Consider the following 25,076-nt stretch of genomic DNA (forward strand, 5'->3'; position numbering starts at 1 on the left):
TAAACTCATTAATATTTAACTTCTGACTTGCACTGATCAAGATCTACAAACACTACATTTACATAAAGGGAATATATCCTATGGACAAAACCCCCTTCGTTGCACAAATTCAACCAGTAGGTCTCCTATTCGCTCTATCCCATCCTCCTATTCACACTGCTTTTACTTTAGTAATGAGTATTAAGATAAAAAAGAAGCTATGCACATGACAAATGCATGCTGTTCTGTTTCAATGTGTTGCAAAGTGCCACTCAACTAGTCATGTACGAATACGATCCACATGAAGAAAAAGAATGAGTTGCATTTTAACTGTTACATCAATGGCTGGCTGCAAGCTGTGAGCATGATATATGTATATTAATGGCTTAACGTTGAACACATATAAATACTCGATCTATTATATATGAATAGATCTTGTATGAGCATGTATAGATGTGTCTTTGAGATATTGGAGGAACACAAAGGAGAGAATTGCTTCAGTTATATCGTGATCAACATGCCGCGTTAGAATATATACTATTATAATGTGTTATCTAAAATATGAGGTGATCTTCTTTCTATATTGGCATTGTCATGGCATCATCTATTGACTACAATTATTTATATTACAAAACTAGTTGAAAGTGTTGTGAGTCTAATGCTTTTATTAGATGTACATAGATATGACTCTGATGTTTTCTAGATATGACACTACTTTTACTCTAATGTTTTAGTAGATCTACTATTTCTCTATTATATATAGATAGGACTCTATGTTGTACCTGTGTATATATACTGGTCTTAGGGCCTCATTTGTAAATGCTTTTCAGGACACCCATTCAGTTGGCACATTGACGTTGTGTGCATGCACCACAATTGCAACATTGACGATGGAGCTCAATACCACCACACGTGATGTCATGGACGAAGTTGTCGTCCAAGCACATGATGATTATTCTTTCCTCGCTCATCGATCGATTTTTGTATATTGTGTTTTTCTTGGTGGTTCCCTCATTGCTTGGAAGATTAAGAAGCAGTTAGCAGTTTCCCTGTTTGAGTACAGAGGTTGAGTTGTGTGCTATTCCTCTTGCTACGGTAGAGGTGACTTGGGTATGGTGGTTGCTTGTTGATTTTGGTGTTTCTGTGTCTATATTGACACCCCTTTGTCTAGCAGTATTGGTTCTATTAGTACTTCTTGTGATCCAATAATCATTATTGGTTCTATTAGTATTGGTCGTGATCCGGTAAAGCATGAGCTTACTAAACATATTAAACATATTGGTGTTTATGCTTATTATACACGAGTATATGTTCATGATGATATTATTGATCTTTGTCATGTGTATGCAGAGCTTCAACTAGCTAGTTTCTTCACCAAGGCTGAAACTAGGTCTCAACATAGATTCTATCCCTCCAAACTCACTTTGGTAGATCTACCTTAAGTTTGAGGGGGTGTTAGTCGTATATAGATATAGAACTCTAAAGATTTTTGGTTATTTCTCTAGTGTATATAGATAGGACTCCAATTGCGCCTTAGAACATCTCCAACAAGGTGCCTCAAAATAGTGCCCAAAAATTAAAATACTACATTATTTAAAGTGTTTAATGCACTAAAAACAAATTGAGCTCCAATAGCTAAGCCCTAAATAATTTATTTTAGGAAGTAAATTACATTATTAAGAAAGAAAATTTTGAGAATGATTTAGAAAACAAAGACAGGGCACTAATCTGGAGTGTAGTATATTTGAGTCTTTCATGGTGTGTCCTATATTTGTTTGATAAAAATTATAAAATATGGCACTATTGGAGTTGTTTTTATGAGTTGGGCCCTACATTTTAGGATAGGGCATTGATTTAAAGTATTATTGGAAATGCTCTTAAACCAGTGCCCTATGTTGAAATGTAGGCTCAACTCATAAAAAAGCTACAACCCTGCCTTATTTAACATTTTTTTATAAAAAATATAGGGTACACCATGAAGTGATCCAACTATATTGGTGGTCACTTGTTTTCAATTGTTGTGAATAAAAAACAAGGCAACACACATGTTAAACGTTAAGGACTTTCGTCCTTCGAAGCATTACCTTCTTTCAGAGATAATGAATCTTGGACGAAGCTCATGAAGAACAAGTCTTCATTTTTCATAGGAATAATATCACAATGTAACATTATAACAATCATTCATTTTAAATTGCATGCCAGAATGATGTTAAGATCTATATTATATATTAATAAAGTGGTACAAATTATATATTACATTTGTACCTTCGGCTTGCTCGAAAGAGAGAATGCGAATACAACCTTCCAATCAAGCGTGAAAAGTACGGGGGTACCGTTCATCTATTTATAGAAATGGAACGCATCCCAAGCAGAAGTACAATTATGACCCTGATATCTATGCATTGCTCTAATACAAATATCAAGGATAAACATGTCTTTTCATTGCTGGCTTGATGTCATGTATGACCTTCGTGACCATCTTAAGCCGAAGCTCTAATTCTTGTCGAAGCTTCGCTGCATTTTATGCATGTCTGTTGCAGCTTCGGCACTTAGTTCCTTTGATTACAAATAGTTTCTTTATCCTGAGGTCCTTCGGCAGAGAAGGAGACCCCCAACATATACTACACCTGAGAAAAGTGTCATATCCTTGATTTCTACATCATTTTCAACCTTTTATTTTCTAATAATGTAATTTATTTCCAAAATACATGATTTAGGGCTTAGCTGTTAGAGATTAATTTTCTTTTAATGCCCTAAACACTTATAATGATGTAGCATTTCAATTTTTTGGGCACTATTTGTAGGCACATTGTTGGGGAGGTGTATATATACTGGCTTTAGGGTCTCATATTGTAATACAAGTGCTATTCATAACATTTTTATCCTTTAATTGGGTATTAAAGGTGCTAACTAGAAATTAGGTTCTGTTTGGTTCAGTTCTGTGGACCCGATCCACTATAAAAAATCTGAAATCCCAACCAAAGGAGTAGAGAAGCTGAATAGATTTCGGAAAATCTACAGATCACACTAGTTCAATCTAGAATCCCTCCCCCCCCCCAAGTTTTTAGATTCTTGTCATTGATTTTTTTTTCAAAATCTTACTCAATTGCCATTGTTTATATGATCAAACTATTTTATTTTCTATTCGAAGGCCCTCACCTAACAGTCTAACATGTTGTTTGACTCCCAGCAGTTCCAACCACCTTTCTGGTCTTGACTCCAGCAGTGACCATAGTTCCAACTATCCAGCAATGACCGGTGTTGCCACCATGACCAGAGGCATGGTTACCTCATATATGTATCTCCACTCCACACCTTGGTACACCCGACCCATGCTGTTACAAAGCCGTCATTGCAACCATGTCGCACGAAAATATGCACACCGACCAAAACTCACAACTTCTCTAATCACTCCATCCATAAGTCGCTCATGTCTACATGAGATATATATTATCTCATATTCACCTTACCTTGTTTTAAAATGAGAATTCAAAACTCTAAACGAATTTAATATATTGGCATGTATGAATTAGGATTCTAGGATCCGATCCAAAACAACATAATTTTGACAACATTAATTACCCATCTTTTGAGGCTCAAAATAACATCTTGTAGGGCTAAAAAAATTCAATCTGTAATATAGTCTAGAGTTCAAACAAACTCACATAGTTCTTGCTCCAATTGATGGTGCAAACTTATCAAACTATGATCCACCTTTGGATCATTTTTAAAACTCACTTAAATATTAACTAAACACTTCACCCCATCTTCCGCCTTTTGTGTATAGTTGGTGTCCAAGGAGATGTGCCATGGTGCTGGTGCTGTTCATGCAGCAGTGCGCAATCCCCTACCGACTGCTTAACTTCGTTGAAGGCTCCTCCCTAAAATCCTATAGCATCCCAATCCTAGTCTAAGAACAAATACCACACCCATCTATATCTTGTCTCTCTAGCTAGTTCTTCTCTTTAGTTTTCGTGATCACAACAATGACAACATGCGATGCTAGATAGCTTTATATATGCAAAAAGGGTTGTTTTCTGACCTACGTCACCTATGCTCTCAATTATTATGCATATCAAAACAATAATTTTTTTAGATAATGAGAATCCTCGGCCTTCACCTCAATGAGGGTCCGCACCTCTTATTACATACAAGAAATTTGACTCACAACCATCACACAGGATGGGAACTACAACTAGCACAGAAAATTAAGCAGTAATACGATTTGTGAACCGATATCCAAAACCGATAAAGATCTCCATGACCACCGACTCCAGTTTGTGGCACACATCATTCACCATTGCCTTGTCCTATTCATGCTGCTGCAGTTGTGCCTAGAAGCAGCGCCAATAAGAACCCCTGTAAAGTACCTACAAATAGGTTTTGAGTAAACATGATCCAAAAACCATATCATTTCTACTAAGCGATATCGCCCAACACATAGCGGACACCCCAACACTATAACATATTTGAGTCGTTTACTATAACCATTTAACCAACCACCAAAAATATGGTTCAAGTTATTAGGTACTACTATACCAAATATATAATGTATAGGTCGCCACAGAAATCTAGCGTAATGGCATTCGAAAAACAAATGAACAATGGATTCATTTTTTGTATAGAAAACACATTTTTATTACCCTTCTATCTTTTACACACTAGATTATCTTTTGTTAGGAAAACCCCATTTTGAAGGTACCACAAGAAAAATTTTATATTGAGAGGTACTTTTAGCTTCCAAATGAGATTATTCTACCTAACAAAACTAACTATTGCCATTCTTTGTTGCCATGACTTTGATGTGATATCTATTACAACTTGGGTGTTGTTTGGTTCACATATTTATAACATGAACAGTAACTGATAACATTAAACCATGTTTGTTTAAGTCCAACCGTAATTAGATACCACACTAGAAACTGGTACCATCCTATTCAAACGTGTTAACTCTGGTAATCGAGTGTGAATCATTATCGTTGCCATTTACGTTACATTTTGTGAACCAAACAACACCTAGATGATTTGGACTTCAAGATCCAAGGACACAACTATCGTCTCTGGTCACCTCATAATGACATATTGCAGACAAGCTTAGTTCAGAAAAAATATAAGTGGTGTGTCATAGCTAGCTAGAGAAGGACAAGTCGTTGCTTCAAAGTCTATGAACCTGATAGCCGATGAAGGGTATAATTATCGTTACCTTCTGATCGAATACGAAATAGATAGTTAATTCTAATTTAGGATATTTACGTATGATGTATCCCTTATGCTACCCGACCCACTCTATACGAAAAAGATAGCGCTTTTGCAAGTTTAGAAGAAACACATAAAAGCTTGCACCTCACTCCCTTGCTCCTAGCCTTTTTTTAGTCTTGCATGGACAATCAGCAAGTCTCCTTTCATTCTGATATTTGTTTCATATCTTGATGCCTTTTTATGGTTTATGGCGACAACATATTCAATATGCATCACATGCAAACTCTTTATTATTTAACTACCAACTTGCACTAGTCCACATCTACAAACACAACATTTACGTTAAGGAAATATATCCTATAGATAAGACTCCCTTCGTTGCACAAATTCAACTGGTAGGTCTTCGGTTTGCTGTCTCCCCATCCTCTTGTTCACACTACTTTTACTTTAGTAATGAGTATTAATATAAGAAAGAAGCTATGCACATGACAAATGCATGTTGTGCTGTTTCAGTGTGTTGCAAAGTGCCACTCTACTAGTCATGTGTGATCCACATGAAGAAAGATAATGAGTTACGTTTTAACTGTTACATCTCTGGCTTTTTGCATGCTATGAGCATGATATATGTATATAAATAGCTTAATGGTGAACATATATAAATACTCGATATAATATATATGAGTAGTTCTGGTACGAGCATGTCTAGATGTGTTTTTGAGATGTTGGAGGAACACAAAGGGAGAGAATCGATTCAGTTATATCATGATCAAAATGACACGTTAGAATATCTATTAGTATAATGTTTTATCTAAATACGAGGTGATCTTCTGTCTTTATTGGTATTGTCATGACATCATTTATTGACTACAATGATCTACAAAACTGTTTTTTTGCTGAAAGTGTTGTGGGTCTAATGTTTGTTTTTGTTAGATGTATATAGATAGGACTCTACTGCTTTTTTGCTATTTCTCTATTGTATATAGATAGGATTGTATGTTATACCAGGGTATATCTACTGGTATTATGACCTCATATTGTAATACAAATGCTATTTCAGGAATACCATCCGGTTGGCGCGTCGATGTCGAGCGCTTGTGCCATGTATGCAACATTCTAGTGGCCAATGCCGTGGACACGAGTCACGTCATGACAGAGATGCACTCTCGGCCATAGCTCAAGACGACGGGATGAAGAACCTCATGAGCGAGATGATAGGAGTACTGATTGACAAGCCCAAGAGCATGACGCTCAGTAGGGACATACCTCGGTCACCCCCAACAGGTTCAATACTCTGTTGTTGACGCGTACGTGTCCTAAAACATTGGCCGGCTAGCGTGCGCAAAATACTGTCGGTGCAATGATCTCGCAATATACTATGATGCAACATCGGCCCCGTTTAAATGCTCTAGAGCTAATATATACTATGACGTGACTTAGGCATCGTTTAAATGCATAGAGTTAATAGTTAGTTAGGTACAAAGTTGCTAGTGGAATTAGCTAACTAACAAATAGCTACCTAAGTGTTACACCCGGTTTTAGAAGGTAAACCAAATGCAAACCATGTACATTACAGGATTAGCAATTCATGTACACAACAATTACATAGCTGGACATCATCACACAGTGCTCAAATAATAACATAAAAAAGTATTAATTTGATTACATCATGATGCTCGAGACATCAGAGTCATTAACATAGATCAAAGTGCGATAATGAAACGTAGCAATACCAGCCTTCACAGGTAGCCGACTGGGGGTTTGCCGCTAACCCACACCTAGAACTCATCATAGTCTTGGAAGTCCTAGAAATCCTCCACCACGACTTCATCTTCTACTGAGCAGGGGTTGCAATGTGGACAACCTGGTGTTTTGGTGTTTTAAGCAAGGGTGAGTACACATCAATGTACTCAGCAATTGTCCTGTTTGGCTAAAGTGGACTAGTTGTATGTGGGGTGAAGCTCAGAGCAGTTGCTTTTAGTTGGTTAGGTAATTATTACTAGTAGAGAGCCATGTTTTAGCATTAAACTCAAGTTATTGTTGGGGGCCTGCTTCATTGCCGAAGGTCCTCTAAGCAAGTTGGCACAAGCAGACATAGCATGAAGGTACAGGCCGAAGCTGCGATCCAGGGAGCTTCGACATAGTGACAGGCCTTGAGACGAAGGGCTGCACCGACCTAAAGAGGAAAAGACTGATCAGTCCAGGATAGTTTGTGTCATGATTATAGTCACTTGTCGAGGGCATGAATGTAATCTCTACCGGGTTGCGTCCCTTGCCTATAAATAGATGAACAGTAACCCCGTACTGTTCACGCTGACTTGTATTCACTTGCACGTCACACTCGGGTTTTTGCCTTTTGTCAAGCCGAAGGTATAAATGCAATTCAGTATTGTTTGTGTTTATTCATGATGTTATATTAATGATGTCATATGATTATTCATGATAATTCTGATGTGTCATACATTTTTACTTCCATTATTATGCACTGTGATTATGAAGGTATGTCCTTCATAACCTTCGTCCGAAGATCATTAAATCCTAAGGGAGATAATGCTTCGAAGGACAAAGGGCTTTAACCATTAATATTTTGTGTTGCCTTGTTCTTGATTCATAGCATTTGAGAACAAGTCCCCAACATTGGCGCCCACCGTGGGGTAAACTCACTTCCACTGTTGAGCTGACGGCTTCATTCAACAACCAAGTCGTAGCACCTTCGGCTACGAAGCTGGTGCTCCCAATCACGGGCGGTTCAAGTTAAGAGCCAGCTAAAAGAAGCAGAAGAAGGAAGCACAGAGAAGAGTGCAACATGTTGGGGTGCAAGGACCCTTCATCAGGTCCAAGTGGTCCCACATACCAATCACCTTCTCCCAGGAGGATCTTCAGTTAAAAGATTATCCTCGCAATGATGCTATGGTCATATCTTGTGTCATCAAGGGTTTTCTGGTCCACAATGTTCTGGTTGACACAGGCAGTGAAGCGAACATTATATTTGCAAAGGCCTTCAAGCAGATGCAAGAACCAGAGGACAAGATTCATGATTCTACACACCCTCTTTGTGGCTTCGGAGGACGGCAGATTGTGGCACTTGGCAAAATCACAATGCCAGTTACCTTCGGCTATGTTCACAACACAAGAACTGAGCAAATTGTTTTTGACATTGTCAACATGGAATACCCATATAATGCAATCATTGGTCGAGGGACACTTAATGCCTTCCAAGAAATACTTCATCCAACATACTTATGCATGAAGATACCTTTGGAACAAGGGCCCATTGCTGCCCACGGAAGTCAAGAAGCTGCTAGAAGGGCTGAAAGGAGTTGGACAGATTCAAAGACAATACATAACATAGACGGAGCCAAAGTTTGTCAGCAATATAAGCACAAAAGAGAGAAGGCTGCTTTGGCAGACCAGCCGAAGCCTATGCTCTTATGTGAAGACATAGCAGATCAAAGGGTACTGCTGGGATCTCAGTTATCTGATGAGCAGGAAAAAACCTTGATAATATTTTTGTTCAACAACAAAGATGTCTTCGCTTAGACAGCTATTGATCTTTGTGGTGCCAACAGAGATGTCATCGAGCATTCACTTAATGTGGATCCATCTTTTAGGCCAAGGAAGCAAAGACTTCGGAAGATGTCTGATGATAAAGCCGAAGGTGCTCGAAACGAAGTAAAGAGACTTCTCAATGCTGGTGTTATCAGAGAAGTAACATATCCAGAATGGCTAGCTAACACTGTTAGGGTAAAGAAGGCTAATGGCAAATGGAGAATGTGTATTGACTTCACAGATCTCAACAAAGCATGTCCAAAGGACGAATTTCCATTGCTAAGAATAGACTCCCTTGTAGATGCAGCAGCTTCTTCGAAGCTCATGAGATTACTGGACTGCTATTCAGGCTATCATCAGATATGGATGAAGAAGGAAGATGAGCCAAAGACTAGCTTCATAACTCCTAGTGGCACTTATTGCTACCTTCGAATGCCTGAGGGGCTCAAGAATGCTGGAGGAAGCTTCAACAGAATGACAGCCAATGTCCTTCATTCTCAAATAGGCAGGAATGTGCTAACTTATGTTGATGATATCATAGTAAAGAGCACAAAGCAAGATAATCACATTGCTGACTTGCAAGAAACATTTGCCAATTTTAGGCAAGCTGGTTTGAAATTAAATCCAGAAAAGTGTGTTTTTGGAGTAAAGAAGGGCAAGTTTCTTGGTTGTTTGGTGTCAACGAAGGGAATCGAAGCTAACCCCAATAAGATCGAAGCTATCCTTCGAATGGAGCCGCCAAATACAAAAAGGGGGCCCAACGACTGACAGGAAGACTAGCATCATTGAATAGATTCATATCCAGATCAGCAGAAAGAAATCTCCCATTTTTTGAGATACTCAAGTCAGTTGGAGTTTTTCAGTGGGGTCTGGCTCAGCAAAAGGCTTTCGAAGAGTTGAAGCAATACTTGATTGATTTGACAACACTAACTCCACCTTCGCCAGGGGCTCCATTACTCTTATATGTGGCAGCTTCACACTCTGCAGTTAGTGCGGCGCTTGTACGGGAGAAGCAAGACGGCCAAGTCAAAAAACAAGCACCAGTATATTTTGTCTCCGAAGTTTTAAGCTTTTCAAAGAAAAATTACACAGAACTGGAGAAGGTGCTATATGCTGTGTTGATGGCCTCCAGGAAGCTTCGGCATTACTTTCAAGCATACAATATAATTGTTCCTTCGTCGCAACCTTTAAAAGACATAATGAGGAATAGAGAAGCTACTGGGAGGTTTGGAAAATGGGCCGCTGAGCTCAATGAATTCTCTATAGATTATGTGCATAGGTCCTCAATTCAGTCCCAGGCATTAGCAGATTTCATCGCCGATTGGACACCAGGGGCTCAGGAAGAAGTAACAAAGGACATCGAAGCCTGGACAATTTTCGGTGATGGTTCTTGGGGAACCTTCGGCGCAGGAGCCGTTGTTGTCTTAGTAGCGCCCTCTAAAGTCAGAACATGCTATGCAACAAGACTAGACTTTAGTTGTACAAACAACATTGCTGAATACGAAGCCCTTCTGTTGGGGCTTCGAAAGCTAAAGGCAATGGGAATAAGAAGGGAAATTCTTAAAACTGACTCCCAAGTCATCTCTGGCCATGTGGATAAAAGCAGTAAGGCAAGGGACCCGAAGCTTGAAAAATATTTGGACACAATCCGAAAGTTGGAGGCTTCTTTCGAAGGTTTTTCTGTAAAAAATATCCCAAGAGGAGAAAATGAGCATGCAGACCTACTGGCCAAATCAGCAGCACAGGGGCTCCCTCTACCTTCGGAAGTATTCTTTGAGACAATAAAAGCACCTTCGATTGAACTCATGGAAAGAGCAGTCCTCACAATATCACCTGTACATAGTGAAGATTGGAGGACTGAAATTTTATCCTTCCTCCAAGGAAATTGTCTTTCGGATGACGAAGTTTATAATAAAAGAATGAAAGCAAGGACAAGACCATATGTCATGATAGAAGGGGAGTTGTACAAGCATGGAGTGTGCTCTCCACTCCTCAAGTGCTTATCTAGAACCGAAGGCATAAAGCTAATTAGGGAAATGCACACAGGACTGTGTGGATCTCACATTGGGTCTAGGCCTTTGCTGGGAAAGGTTCTTAGGCAAGGATTTTATTTGCCGAAGGTAGCTTCGGATGCAGCAGAACTGGTTCAAAAGTGCGAGAATTGTTAAAAATGTGCAAGAGACCAGAAGCAACCTTCATCTCTCACGCAGCTGATACAGCCTACTTGGTCATTGCAAAGATGGGGCCTAGATTTGTTAGGTCCACTTCCACCGGCGCAAGGTAATTTGAAGTATGTTGTGGTGGCAATAGAATATTTTTCTAAGTGGATTGAAGCAAAGCCCTTGGCCACAATAACTTCGGCCACATCCAAAAATTCTTCTAGCAGAATATTGTTTGTCGTTTTGGCGTGCCGAAGGCAATAACCGTAGACAATGGAACACAGTTTGATGTCGAAACATTCAAGGATTTCTGTGACCAGATTGGTACGAAGATTCATTTTGCATTAGTTAGGCATCCGGAGTCAAATGGGCCGGTAGAAAGAGCAAATGACATCATAATGACAGGAATAATGAAGCTAATCTTCAATCAGCCCAGAGGAAAGTGGCCAGACGAGCTGATTAAAGTGGTGTTACGCGAAGCTACGAGATCGCGGGAACGAGAACCACTAAAATCGGAGTTATGGTTAAGGAGTTATGATTTTATAGATGATTTATGTGACTAAAATATTAAACTATATTATGAATTGGTTAATATAAATCACATAAGAGGTTATTCTATAAATAATTATCTCAACTATAATCTAAGTTATAAATTAACCATAGATCATATTCCAGTAGTTTATAAGCAGTTTAACCAGACTAACCAACAACAGTTAAATACAAAAATAATTATAAAATAATGAGACGTGGTATAATAAATGTTGTTATTGCATAGTAAATATTTATACGAGACTAACGCAACTTGAACGGATCAAATTGGGGTTATAGATATTAAGTAATGAATTTCTAAGGATTTTATGTGTTTTGTACAAGATTAAATAGGATATAAATTTTTAATATGACATTTATGTCAAAACAGTGGCACTAATTGATAAACAATAATATTATAAAATCATAGAAATTGGAATGGACTCATTTGGACATAATATGAATTTTCTAGGGGTTAAACAAGTTCTATGATTATTTTTACACTTACAAATTCATCTATTAAATAGATTCCCTGATTAACTCTCTGTTTGGACCGCACACATAAAAACAGAAGAACCCAGGGGGTTCGGTATACAAATCTCTAAGACTCAGGGCGCCCAAATACGGGCGGTGGGTTGATTCCTAGGTTTGCCAAGGTCCTATCTGCAAAACTGCGCCCGCGAAGGGGTATCCGCAGATATGGGCCGTCCGATCAAGAGCTAGCGGCTCCGATTAGATCGATGTGAATTATAATCGGTGATGCGTTCACAATCGTTGGATCAGCAACCCGCGTTCTGGATTCAAAGTAATCCAGAATACCCCGTCGCCCGTACGATTCCCATCCTACGGCTCTAATATCATATCGCGAATGGGTAAGCTATCATCTAATCTCCACCCTCCATCAACAGATCGACAGCGGCCGTCTCTTCTTCCTCCCTGCGCACTACAGGACAGCACCAGCCCACCCGAACGGCGGCGTCCACCGGCGAGCGCGCTACTTAGGCAGACACTACCCCAAATCCAAATTGGATTGCGCTGCACACTGAGAAGGACATGGCGAAGGTAGTAGTGGAGTTCTCACCAGTCGAGATGGCATGCAAGGATCCGGTCGCGGGGAGCGGGTAGCTTGCGGCGGAGTCAGATTCCGGCGAGCAATTACTCGAGTTCCGGTGGTACACAACTCAAATCAACGACACGAGCAGTTATCCAAGGACCGGGTGCACCCTCACAGCCGTGCACCAGGAGCGGATCACCTGAGAACAGCGATTTCGCCGGTGGCACGGGAGCAGATTCCCTTTGAATGGCGCTCGGTGTCGATGGAAAAGGGGAGAAAGGAGAGGGTTTGGCTAGGGTATATAGGGGTGAGGCACAGCCGAAGGCGTTAATGAAAACTCGGAAGAGTCGCTGGGTCCCCGGAGTGCGGAAGGTGCGGACATGGACGTGCGCGGTCAAGGCTGAAATTCCGGTGCGCGTGGGATCCTCGGAGGAGAAGCAACTGACCGCCCGGTCCAAAAGTCAGTGGCGCAGGGAGTAATATCTGGTGAAGCGGGCCCGTGCGGCAGTGGATGAAAGGTTCGGACGTGCGGCGGATAATGCGCAGCGGACGGGGCGGGCCCACCTGTCGGCGCACGCGCAGGACGTGAAGATGGGCCGCACAGGGAAAAGGAGGGTGGGCCGGATTCTAGGGTTTAGGCCCGCGCCATTTATTCTTTTCTTTTTCCTTTTCTGTTTTCTTTTCCAATTTTTCCAATTTCAAATTCAATTAAATTTCGGTTTTGAATTTGTATTCAAGTTTTAATGAACAAACAGAAGGACTCCTCATGAATGCAACTCCAAAATTTTATTTATTTATTTATTTATTTATTTTTCCATATCTTTAAAATGATTTTGAATTCACCAATTATGCTCACCTAAGGTGTATTAAGACTCTAAGTTCTAATCTTTATCATTTATAAATTTTAGGAGATATTTATAGATGTTTTATCAATAAATTAACTCATATAATGATCTTCTATATAATCTCCTATTTGAAAACATATTTATTCAAGTCACATACTAAGCTTTCTTAAATTACCCAAAGTCCATAATGGATGCAAAGTTTATTTTACTTCTTTATTTATTACTTACTTTAATAAATGCTTTTAAGTATAGTATTGATGACAGTAGTATTCACTCAAATGAATATGCAAACCTCCTATTATTTATTTTTCTGAGTTTCACATTATGTTTAGAACTTTAAATGTCCAGTTTAGATTTGAGTCATCAAACTTTAATACTATCCTTATGTGTCCATACTCATTTAAATAAATGCTTATAATGTTACATTTTTAATGAAATAAATAATAATTTAGTTGGATAGAAAACCTTTCTACATTCATTCTTTGTTTCGAAAGCTCAGTCCTCAAAATCCAAAGCTCAAGTATAGATTAAAGATATCTCACTATACTATTTTATTTATTATTATTATTATTATTATTATTATTTTATTTTTTATTATACCAATTTTGGGCCTTACAGATCCTACCCCCTTAACAGAAATCTCATCCTCGAGATTTGTAAGAGGGTGCATAACCATGTTATCTCAAAACATATGCACAACCAAAATCTCAGCATGATGCATACTCTATTAGCAAAACATAGGGTCAAATAGACCTAATTATTATTCCTCCTAAAATAGTATCATACCATCTACTCACTAAAATAACATCTTGGTCTTACAAATAGTAGTATATATATATGTGTAGTTTGGTGGAGCTGGCGGTGGTGGTGGAGTTAATGGACGTTGTTGTTGTTTTCTTTCCAACTGTGCTTGCCTGATTTCTCGACGTATCTCCAGCCGGTCCTGACGTATTTCCTCGCGTTCTTGTCTTATCTGATTTTGCAATTCGGTAACCATGTTTGCCATTTGTTGTATTACCATCATTTGGGTGGCAACCACTTGATCGATTCCAACTGGTGGAGGATTTGGAGGATTCATTTTTGTTTGTTGTTGCCTGATAGTCTTCCCTTCCTAGTATTGACCATGAGAGTTAGAAGCATATGGTAGGATAGTTTTGCAATGGAAAGTATTTGGTAAGCAGAATAAATAGGCTAGTAGCTGGTTATGATCTGAAGGTTCTTTAGCAGCGCTTAATCTTTGTTTTATGTCCGAATTGGGGTAACTAGTCATATAAGGTGAATATCCAAGGTAGGATAAAATTTTGTCAAGATGCGATAGTCTACATGATGTAGGTTAAAAGTTTGTTTGATGTTAGGTGGGGATAGATAGATTATACCTTTCACCATAACACCATTGGTTGGGTTAGCTCACGGTTGAGTTGATCTAATGTGCTAAGTTAAGTTAACACCTGGCTAGAAGGGTCCAAATTCCACTAATCTGTTTAAGAAGACCACATTAGTTTAGATCACATTAGATTCTATAATCCCATTTAAGAATACCATTTAGTTGAGCGTATTAAGTTGACTTTATCTTTACGAAGTTCTAGTATTTTTTATCTAAGTGGAACTTCTAGGTAGTATATATTTTAATACACCCTAAATTTCCACGCCATTAGCAGGTGTGGTATAGAAACAAGGGTACATCATGTTTTAGATATTTGGTGAGTGTAGAGCAGATTTGGGGTAAAAGAAAGTTAGGTAAGGAAGACTTTTATTCCGGGTGGTGGATCTTGATTCATCTGAAGACCTGTTTCTACTCATATCTTTTATTGTCGAGGTTAACCTTCGTCTTAGGTCTGATTTAGGAACCATCGGTTGTGGTGTTAGATGCCATCATCTGACTTGAGATAACAATGGCGGGTACATGGGGTAGGCATGTTAAACATAGTTTTACTTTGCTTTTGGGATAAATGGGTTGGGCAACCTATAACATCGGCTAGGTCATGGCTCCGCAAACGAGTTGGTTTAAGACACCAATTAAGGTTTAAGACCCATTTATAGGAATATGGTCTATCTATGTTACCAATATTAACTGACTTGTTTAAGTCACTCCCTTTAGATTGGATCATGTCAGATTAGGTAGGGTCTAGGTTAGATTGGATATAACTAGTTCAGACTAGTTTGAGTTAAATAGATCTACCAGGGTAGAATATATATATTATTAGGATACGTTAGAATCTTTTGAGATAGGAGGGATTATATGGTATAGTAAGTCAGAATCTCTATCGGTTAAAACACAGGGGTTATGCAACTATAGGGTGGTTAAGGTAGTTGCGTATGGCCAGGTTGGGCTTAGACTCCAATTTAGATTTAAACGTATTTGTAAGAATAGGATCCAATCTTATCTTACCAGTATTATTTAACATGTTTGTCCATTAGATTAGATCTGATCAGATTACATGGGATCAAAATTAAATTGGTGTAATCAGATTAGTCTAGATAAGGTCTACTTAATTTATTTTGGAATAGATCATGTTTGTTACATTATTATGAGATAAGCAAAGTGGTGGGGATAAGTATGCTCATTAGGACAATATGAGTCTCCAAGAATAAGATAGAATCTTTTGAGATTAGTTAGATCTATTAGGCTAAGATAAAATCTTTTCGGGATAAGATGGATCTATTAAGATAAGAGAGTATCTTTTAAGATAAGATGGATCTTTTAAGATAAGAGAGAGAGAGAGAGTCTTTTAAGATAAGAGGGATCTATATAACTAGATATATTCTAGTGGGGGTACTTTTAGTTGGTCTAGTTTATTTTATAAACAATTTAATTGGATAAGATAATTTTTTAACACAAGATGAACCTATTAGGATAAGATAGATTCCTTTAAGTTAAGAGGGGTTCATTAAAATGTATCTATTTCAAATAAATCCTTGTTTAATGGAGGATAATCTAAGTTGTTTAGTTATCTCATGAATTTTATTTATTTATATTTATGCCTATACGTATATGCAGATGTAATCGTGGACATTACTCCACAACTCATCACACTCAATCAAAGATCCAAATCATACAAATATCATAAGAACAAGCACTCAAACATATAGATATCTATAAAAATAGTTTTGTTTTTGTTCCTAGGAGTAGGTCTCCTATTCCTAAAGGTCACTTTAGGTACAAGATTTCAAAGTGTGAAATCCACATTTGTCTTTAGAAAGGAAAAGGTAAAAATAATCAGAGTAAAGCAGAAATAGATGAGAAAAGATTAAGATAAGTTTAGAAAAGAATCAGAGTAAGGTAAGTAGGTAAGGGTTTGTCCATTTTTGTCTAGGTTTTGTCCTACAGTCAATATTCCTCTGATACCACTTCTGTCACACCCGGATTTAAGGGTCAATGTCGGGTGCATCTCATACATGCGCCAAAAAAGACAACATATATAATAACAGAGTGTATAGAGATAAATGTCACAATATAATCAGAGTACTTATTACATAGCGGAAGCCTTACAAAATAAAATATAAATATAGATCGAACTAAAATCCATCCTTGGCGCCAGAAAGTCAACTAGGAGACACCACCTAGATCAAATCGAACTCCTCATTGTGTGGCTCCTCTTGAACCACCTGTTCTTCTCTTGTGGGGGATGTGAGACAGCAAGGGTGAGCTCACACATGTTCATCGCTCAACAAGTTGTGGGGAATAATGTGGCATGAACTCACCAAAGGTGGGAGTTCATATAGTGTGTAAAGCTGATCAACAGTAGGGGTTAAAGTTGAGCATTGCTTTTAATAAGTTGGTCAAATTTTATTAGCAGTTACTAAGTGTAAGTAAATACCAAACCATAATAAATAATAGAACAAAATCAATAAATAATCCCATGCAAGTGCAAATGACAAATTGAATTTAAGTTATATAAATTAATCACGTGAGTGTCCGAGTCGCTCATGACCGTGAACAAGGATAATATACCAGTTTTACACTCTGCAGAGGTTGTACCCTGTACCCACAAGTCGTGTATCCCATGTTGCCAGGGTTTGCAAGGCCCTTAGACACTACCGAGGTGAATGGCTAGGGATCCACTACGAGGCCTTTACAAAGTTCCACTAGCTTCCGAAAACCCACTACAGTGTATGGGAAGAGCACTTGCAAGAATCCCTCGTCTGATCGCCATGGCAGCAAAATCAACCCGAGAACCTCCCTGCATGCAACTCCCCTACTGCCTTTGCCCCTGTCGGGTAAGGTAGTCTTTCACTAGCTTTCCTAATTAGTCAGCCAAAGGCGTCCCATACCACCCTTGTGGTGGCACGTTTTCCTAGGTGGTTGTCCATGTTCCCATTAACATAATGATCTTATCATGAACATAAATAACATAACAGAATAATAGGAACATGGATATAATGAAATATTAACCCAAAACCATGTAAAGCAATAGCAAAACTACCCAAGTAATTCACGGGTAAACAAGGTAAAAAGGATAAACAGACTAGGGTGACCTATTGGATCCCATCAAAATTAAACCTATGCATGAATAAATGACATTAAAGAACATTATTGGGTATAAAAGTGGTCAAGGGCACAACTTGCCTGGCACTTGAGATTCTAGGTACCAGGATGATCTTCAGATCCTCGTGACCTCACTGCTAGTCATAGCAATACAAACAAACATGGTATATACAAAATTAACATCACACCAAACATAAGTACAAACTGAATAATAATGATCTACGCGAAGTTACGAGATCGCGGGAATGAGAACCACTAAAATCGGAGTTATGGTTAAGGAGTTATGATTTTATAGATGATTTATGTGACTAAAATATTAAACTATATTATAAATTGGTTAATATAAATCACATAAGAGGTTATTCTATAAATAATTATCTTAACTTTTATCTAAGTTATAAATTAACCATAGATCATATTCCAGTAGTTTATAAGCAGTTTAACCAGATTAACCAACATCAGTTAAATACAAATATAATTATAAAATAATGAGACGTGGTATAATAAATGTTGTTATTGCATAGTAAATATTTATACGAGACTAACGCAACTTGAACGGATCAAATCGGGGTTATAGATTTTAAGTAATGAATTTCTAAGGAGTTTATGTGTTTTGTACAAGATTAAATAGGATATAAATTTTTAATGTGACATTTATGTCAAAATAGTTGCACTAATTGATAAACAATAATATTATAAAATCATAGAAATTGGAATGGACTCATTTGGACATAATATGAATTTTCTAGGGGTTAAACAAGTTCTATGATTATTTTTACACTTACAAATTCATTTATTAAATAGATTCTCTGATGAACTCTCTGTTTGGACCGCACACATAAAAACAGAAGAACCCAGGGGGTTCGGTATACAAATCTCTAAGACTCAGGGCGCCCAAATACGGACGGCGGGTTGATTCCTAGGTTTGCCAGGGTCCTATGTGCAAAACTGCGCCCGCGAAGGGGTATCCGCAGATATGGGTCGTCCGATCAAGAGCTAGCGGCTCGGAATAGATCGGTGTGAATTATGATCTGTGATGCGTTCACAATCGTTGGATCAGCAACCCGCGTTCTAGATTCAAAGTGAACCAGAATACCCCATCGCCCGCATGATTCCCATCCTATGGCTCTAATATCATATCGTGAATGGGTAAGCTATCATCTAATCTCTGCCCTCCATCAACAGATCGATGGCGGCCATCTCCTCTTCCTCCCTGCGCACTACAGGACGGCGCCAGCACACCTGAACGGTGGCGTCCACCTGCGAGTGCTCGACTCAGCCAGACACTACCCCAAACCCAAATTAGATTGCGCTGCACACTGAGAAGGACATGGAGAAGGTAGTAGTGGAGTTCTCACCAGTCGAGACGGCATGCAACGATCCGGTCGCGGGGAGCGGGTAGCTTGCGGTGGAGTCAAATTCCGGTGAGCAATTACTCGAGTTCCGGTGGTACACAGCTCAAATCGACGGCACGGGCAGTTACCCAAGGACCGGGTGCACCCTCATAGCCGTGCACCAGGAGCGGATCACCTAAGAACAGCGATTTCGCCGGTGGCGCGGCGGCGGAGTCCCTCTGAATGGCGCTCGGTGTCGATGGAAAAGGGGAGAAAGGAGAGGGTTTGGCCAGGCTATATAGGGGTGAGGCGCATCCAAAGGCGTCAACAAAAACCCAGAAGAGTCACTGGGTCCCCGGAGTGCGGAAGGCGCGGCCATGGATGTGCGTGGTCAAGGCGGAAATTCCGGTGCGCGCGGGATCCTCGGAGGAGAAGCAACTGACCGCCCGGTCCAACAGTCAGTGGCGCAGGGAGTAATATCTGGCGAAGCGGGCCTGCGTGGCAGTGGATGAAATGTTCGGACGCGCGGTGGAGAATACGCAGCTGATGGGGCGGGTCCGCCTGTCGGCGCCCGGCGCACGCGTAGGACGTGAAGATGGGACGCACAAGGAAAAGGAGGGTGGGTCGGATTCTAGGGTTTAGGCCCGCGCCAGTTATTCTTTTCTTTTTCCTTTTCTGTTTTCTTTTCCAATTTATCCAATTTCAAATTCAATTAAATTTCGGTTTTGAATTTGTATTCAAGTTTTAATGAACAAACAGAAGGACTCCTCATGAATGCAACTCCAAAATTTTATTTATTTATTTATTTTTCCATATCTTTAAAAATGATTTTGAATTCACCAATTATGCTCACCTAAGGTGTATTAAGACTCTAAGTTCTAATGTTTATCATTTATCAATTTTAGGAGATATTTATAGATGCTTTATCAATAAATTAACTCATATAATGATCTTCTATATAATCTTCTATTTGAAAACATATTTATTCAAGTCACATGCTAAGCTTTCTTAAATTACCCAAAGTCCATAATGGATGCAAAGTTTATTTTACTTCTTTATTTATTACTTACTTTAATAAATTCTTTTAAGTATAGTATTGATGAAAGGAGTATTCACTCAAATAAATATGCAAACCTCCTATTATTTATTTTTCTGAGTTTCGCATTATGTTTAGAACTTTAAATGTCCAGTTTAGATTTGCGTCATCAAACTTTAATACTGTCCTTATGTGTCCATACTCATTTAAATAAATGCTTATAATGTTTCATTTTTAATGAAATGAATAATCGTTTAGTTGAATAGAAAACCTTTCTATATTCATTCTTTGTTTCGAACGCTCAGTCCTCAAAATCCAAAGCTCAAGTATAAATTAAAGATATCTCACTATATTATTTTATTTTTTTATTTGTTTTATTATTATATTTTTTTTCTTATACCAATTTTGGGCCTTACTCTTCCCTTTATAGCTCGCGCCGACTCAAGTTTTCTTTTCTTCTTTGTTAATTCCTTGCTCTAGCTCATTTCGTTTTCCCGCAGTCCAACTCTAGTCAAAATTAATTACAATTGGGTCTGAACTTTCACAAAATAGCCATTGAGCTTCTAAAATATGTAAGCCTCAGTTCGTAGTTCACCGATTAATGATAAAAGAAAAATCTGAAAATTATATTTAGTATAAAAGTTAATCCGAACACTTAGAAAATTCATAACTTCCTCATTTTAACTCCGATTTTAGTGGTTCTCGAACATACGGTTTCATAGCGACGCGTAGAATATTATTGTATATTATGTTTCCATATTTGGTGTAATGTTATTTTTATCTATTCTTTGTCTATCTATATGTATTGTTGTGATAGAAAAGCGAGGAGATGAGTAAACTGAAACCCAACTTCGGGGAAGCACCTGAGTACCTGGAATCGCAAGTAAAGGCCAGTTGTGTTCTTGATCACATTCTTTGACCTAATAATATTTATGTTGGTCACTTGTTCTCAAATGTTGTGAATCAATAACAAGACAACACAATTATTGATTGTTTTGGACCTTCATCTTCCGAAGCATTATCTCCCCATGGGTATAATGTTCATCAGACAAAGGTCATGAAGGACATGCCTTCATCATTCAATATGTAAATAAAAATGCAAAGAGACGAATACAAAAATTATATCTCGTTAATTAATTTATATTTGCATTCTATAAAACATGTATGAACACCAACAAAGTTCATATTACAGTGATACCTTTGGCTTGCTCAAAGGTGAAGACACGAGAGATTACAATTCAGCGTGAACAATACGGTGCTAGTGTTCACCTACTTATAGGCACGGGAGGCAGCCCGGGTGAAATTAGATTCATGACCTTCAACATTTATCTACAGACAACCTAGATTACTAAGGTCTATCTGATCTTTTCTCCTTCTGCTTGACTTGAACCAAAGCTGATGGTAGCTTCGGGATTTGGCAACGTTGCTTCTACGCAAGGTCTTTGTCTTGAGAACCTTCGGTAGAGGAAGGGAGGACTTCTGTATCATTTTGCCGAAGGTGTTTTTTTGTCTTGTGGACCTTCGGTGGAGGAGAAGACCCCAACAGTAGTCCCTTCGTGGTGCTAGATCGTTTTTTCGTAACGAGCTCGATCCACGAAAAACATGAAGGCTTCGGAATGCTAAAGGTCCGAAAACACCTTCCCTGAGCTTGTTATCAAAAAACGATTAAAATATTCCAAGCACTGGTTGGTCCACCGTTCAGCCAGTATACTCGCTTTGGCGGTTCGCCTTCTTCTCCTGCAGGACTATATAAACAGACTTGTTGGTGAGAAGTTACCACAACATTCATTGCTATTGCACTGTTGTGTTGTTGAAAATTTTAACCAAAATTGAAGCTCTCTGCATTGCGCTTTCAATCAAGTGCTTCGGCACGTAAGATCAACTTTGTTTAAAAGAAGCTGAACCCTAAAATGGCCAGAGTAAGATCCACTGCTAGGGTGTCCCGTGAGGGAGATGAGACTGAAGTATCCGAGACAGCTCCCATATCAGAAGTGATGAGGCGGTCAGGTCTGGTTGTGCAAGAGGGAGCTACTGCCGAAGGTACCTCCAATGCTGAAGCTGAACAAGTTTGTGGCCGAAATTGGGAGTGATAATGAATGTGAAGAGGATGATAGTATTCTGTCCCCAACCAAACCTAGTCATATTGAATTTGGAAAAACCATAGTAAAAGCAGAGGATCTGGTTGTGATGAAGAAGCTAGGTTATTTTGGAGAAAATGAAGATGGACTGATTCGCTTTGCTGGAGAAGAAGTGATTCTAGAGCCGAAGGAAGATGAGGTTGTTGTGTTCAAGAGCTTCTTCAAGGTGGGGCTTCGGTTCCCCCTCTACAATATGATAGGGGAAGTTTTAAAGAAATTTGAGATATATCTCCATCAGTTGTCCCCGAACGCTATCGTCGGGCTTAGCGTTTACATCTGGGCTCTCCGAAGCCAGGGAAAGAGTGCTAACGCTGAAGGGTTTTGCTGGGTTCATGAAATTCATTATCAGACAAAGGCCAGGGTTGATGGTCTGCATAAAAATTTCGGATGCTACAATTTTTCATACCGAAAGGATACGAAGACCCCCGTGATCGGCTATCGAACCAAGTGGCCCACTGGCTGGACAAGTGAATGGTTTTACATGAAGGCTGATGAGAAGAAGATGGAGAAGCTCATGAGCATGGTAATGAGTCCCTTGAAGCTGAACTTTGGCATGACTCGACCCTTGTGCAATATGCAACTAGAGTCTCCTTGCCAACTATCCAAAGTGGAGTTTAGGGTCGTGTCTGAGAACATTAGCACTAGGGACTTAGTGCAAGAATATTTAGCAAACAGAACATTCCCAACTTCTAGCAGATGGGGAATGTCGAAGAAGAAAGAAGAAGGGAATAAATATGAGCTTGTTTGTCTACCGTACCGCTTCAAATTTCAGAAAAGGTTTAAAGAACCATGCATTGAATGGTTAGAACTGATAGAAACCACGTGCAACGAAATTATTGGAAACTATATAAGAAAAGAAGGTCAACTAATGACTGCTGCCTTTGGCACCCGGCCAAAATGAAGGTTGAACCGTGTAATGGATGCTCTTAACTTTGAGTATCCTGACTACGAAAGTCTTGATGAAGGGGTTGAAGGAGTCAAAAGAAAAAGGGTTGTCAGTATTCTGAGTAGGCAAGTTATCCGGTCTGTCAAGGAAGACCAAGAGACTTTGAAGAAGATAAAAACGATGCTAGAGCCGAAGGTATGGACTCCTAAAAAACGGAAGCTTGCCGAGAAATCCTGTGAGAAGACGAAGATGCAAGATGTGCCGAAGCAAATTGCAAGCCCTTCGTCTTCTGCTGTGGAGGTCTCGGAAATATTGAAGGTAATGATCGAGTCTTTCCCGTTCGCACCGCTATGTCCTCGGGGATTGGAACTGACTAGCCTCTTATAGAAAAAGAAAATCTCTTTGGCTACTGATGGGAGAGACATGGGCCAGAAGAAATGACTCATGATGAATATACTAGAAGCCATTGAACAAACCCTGCTCCCAGCCTCGGCAGACAAAGCTGCTAAGTCGACTGATGCTGAAGCTACTGTTCAGCCGAAGACGAAAATCTCACAACCACTATGTCCGAAATTGACAGCCTTATATCAGACGTGGTTGCGAAGAAGGAGGTAGTCGCAGTAGTTTTAGAGAAGGGGAAGAGAATTGAAGAAACCTTTTCGGAAGGAGTGAATTTCGATCTATGACACTTGGGCGACCAACGACTCTCTAAAGAGGACATATCAGAGCTAAAAGAATTTGCAATTTCCTGTGGCTACCAGCCGGGGTCAATGCTCTTTGGCGGGGTCGATGAAGAAGCTATGGGATGCATCTGCGACCGTGCCGGTGCTAAAATTATAAGCACCTTGTCTAAGAGTATTGGATTCCCGAAGCTCGAAAAGGACATCAGCTGCTACAGACGTAAGCACATCATAGACAGCTTATTTTATTCTAACTTCAAAGTAAGATCCTTTTTGCAAGTTACCATTGATATCTCCGCATTAACTTAAGCATTCTAACTTTGAGTTCGTTTTTATAGAGTTTGTTACTAAGCAAAGCTTTAAAATGCAAAAAAGATGATGAGGACAGGAAAAACGAAGTTATTGTCAATGGTTTGGAAGATAAGATAAAAAAACTTGAGGATTCTCTAAAAGAAAAAGATGAGTTGCTGCGTTCAGCCGAAGGATCGCTTGCCGAAGCGCAAGCTCAGAATAAGAAATTGAGCGAAGAGCTGGCATAAGCTCAGACACTTTTGGAAGAAAACTCCATCCGATTCAACCGTGATTCCGAAGCTTTGAAAATGACACTCAAGGTTGAGGATGAGAAGAACATGAAGCTCACTGAAGCGCTGAGAACTCTTAAAGAGAGATGCTTAAATTTTGCAAGCTAGTGCACCGCTCGATTAAAAAGTATATTCAATTCAGTTGGAGCTGCATCCGAGGAAGCTAGCCTCTCTGCCGAAGATGTCCTCGGGGCACTCGAATGTGTCGAGAAAGAGGTTGACGTCCTCGACAAAGTCATAACCGGCCATGGAGACTTTTGTGCGCTGGTGGCTTCTCGTGGTACGGCCGTCGCTTTCATAAAAGCCGGGTGTAATCACGCAAGAGCTGTCAACATACCGAATTTCAGCCTTTCATCATCGGACCCGGTTGATGTTCCAGCCGAAGCTAGAAGCATAGGCAACATGTTCATCACTCAAATTTGGGCTAAGGGCGGCCGTGAATTGGCTGGAAACGAAGTCCGAAACCTGCTTAACAAAGTATAGCTTTTCACCTTTATTCTTTACCTTAAATCTTTCCTTACCAGATTCCTCATTATCATGTTCTTCATCATTCTTCAGGGTGATGGCACCGAAGGTTAGTGAACCGATGTTTAGGTCTGAAGCCTTGAAGAAGTCTTTGTAGGAT

General features: G+C 39.4%; 1 pseudogene across 1 annotated transcript; it reads left to right on the plus strand.

The window, feature by feature from the left end:
* The first annotated feature begins 811 nt into the window (after positions 1-811).
* LOC100277868 (RNAase H pseudogene) lies at positions 812-1,271 on the plus strand (annotated as a pseudogene). Its single transcript, NR_178056.1, has one exon. The product of NR_178056.1 is annotated as an RNAase H pseudogene (transcript).
* Positions 1,272-25,076: the final 23,805 nt, after the last annotated feature.

This window comes from Zea mays, chromosome 1 (genome assembly GCF_902167145.1).
Source record: "Zea mays cultivar B73 chromosome 1, Zm-B73-REFERENCE-NAM-5.0, whole genome shotgun sequence".
Classification (NCBI taxonomy): domain Eukaryota; kingdom Viridiplantae; phylum Streptophyta; class Magnoliopsida; order Poales; family Poaceae; genus Zea; species Zea mays.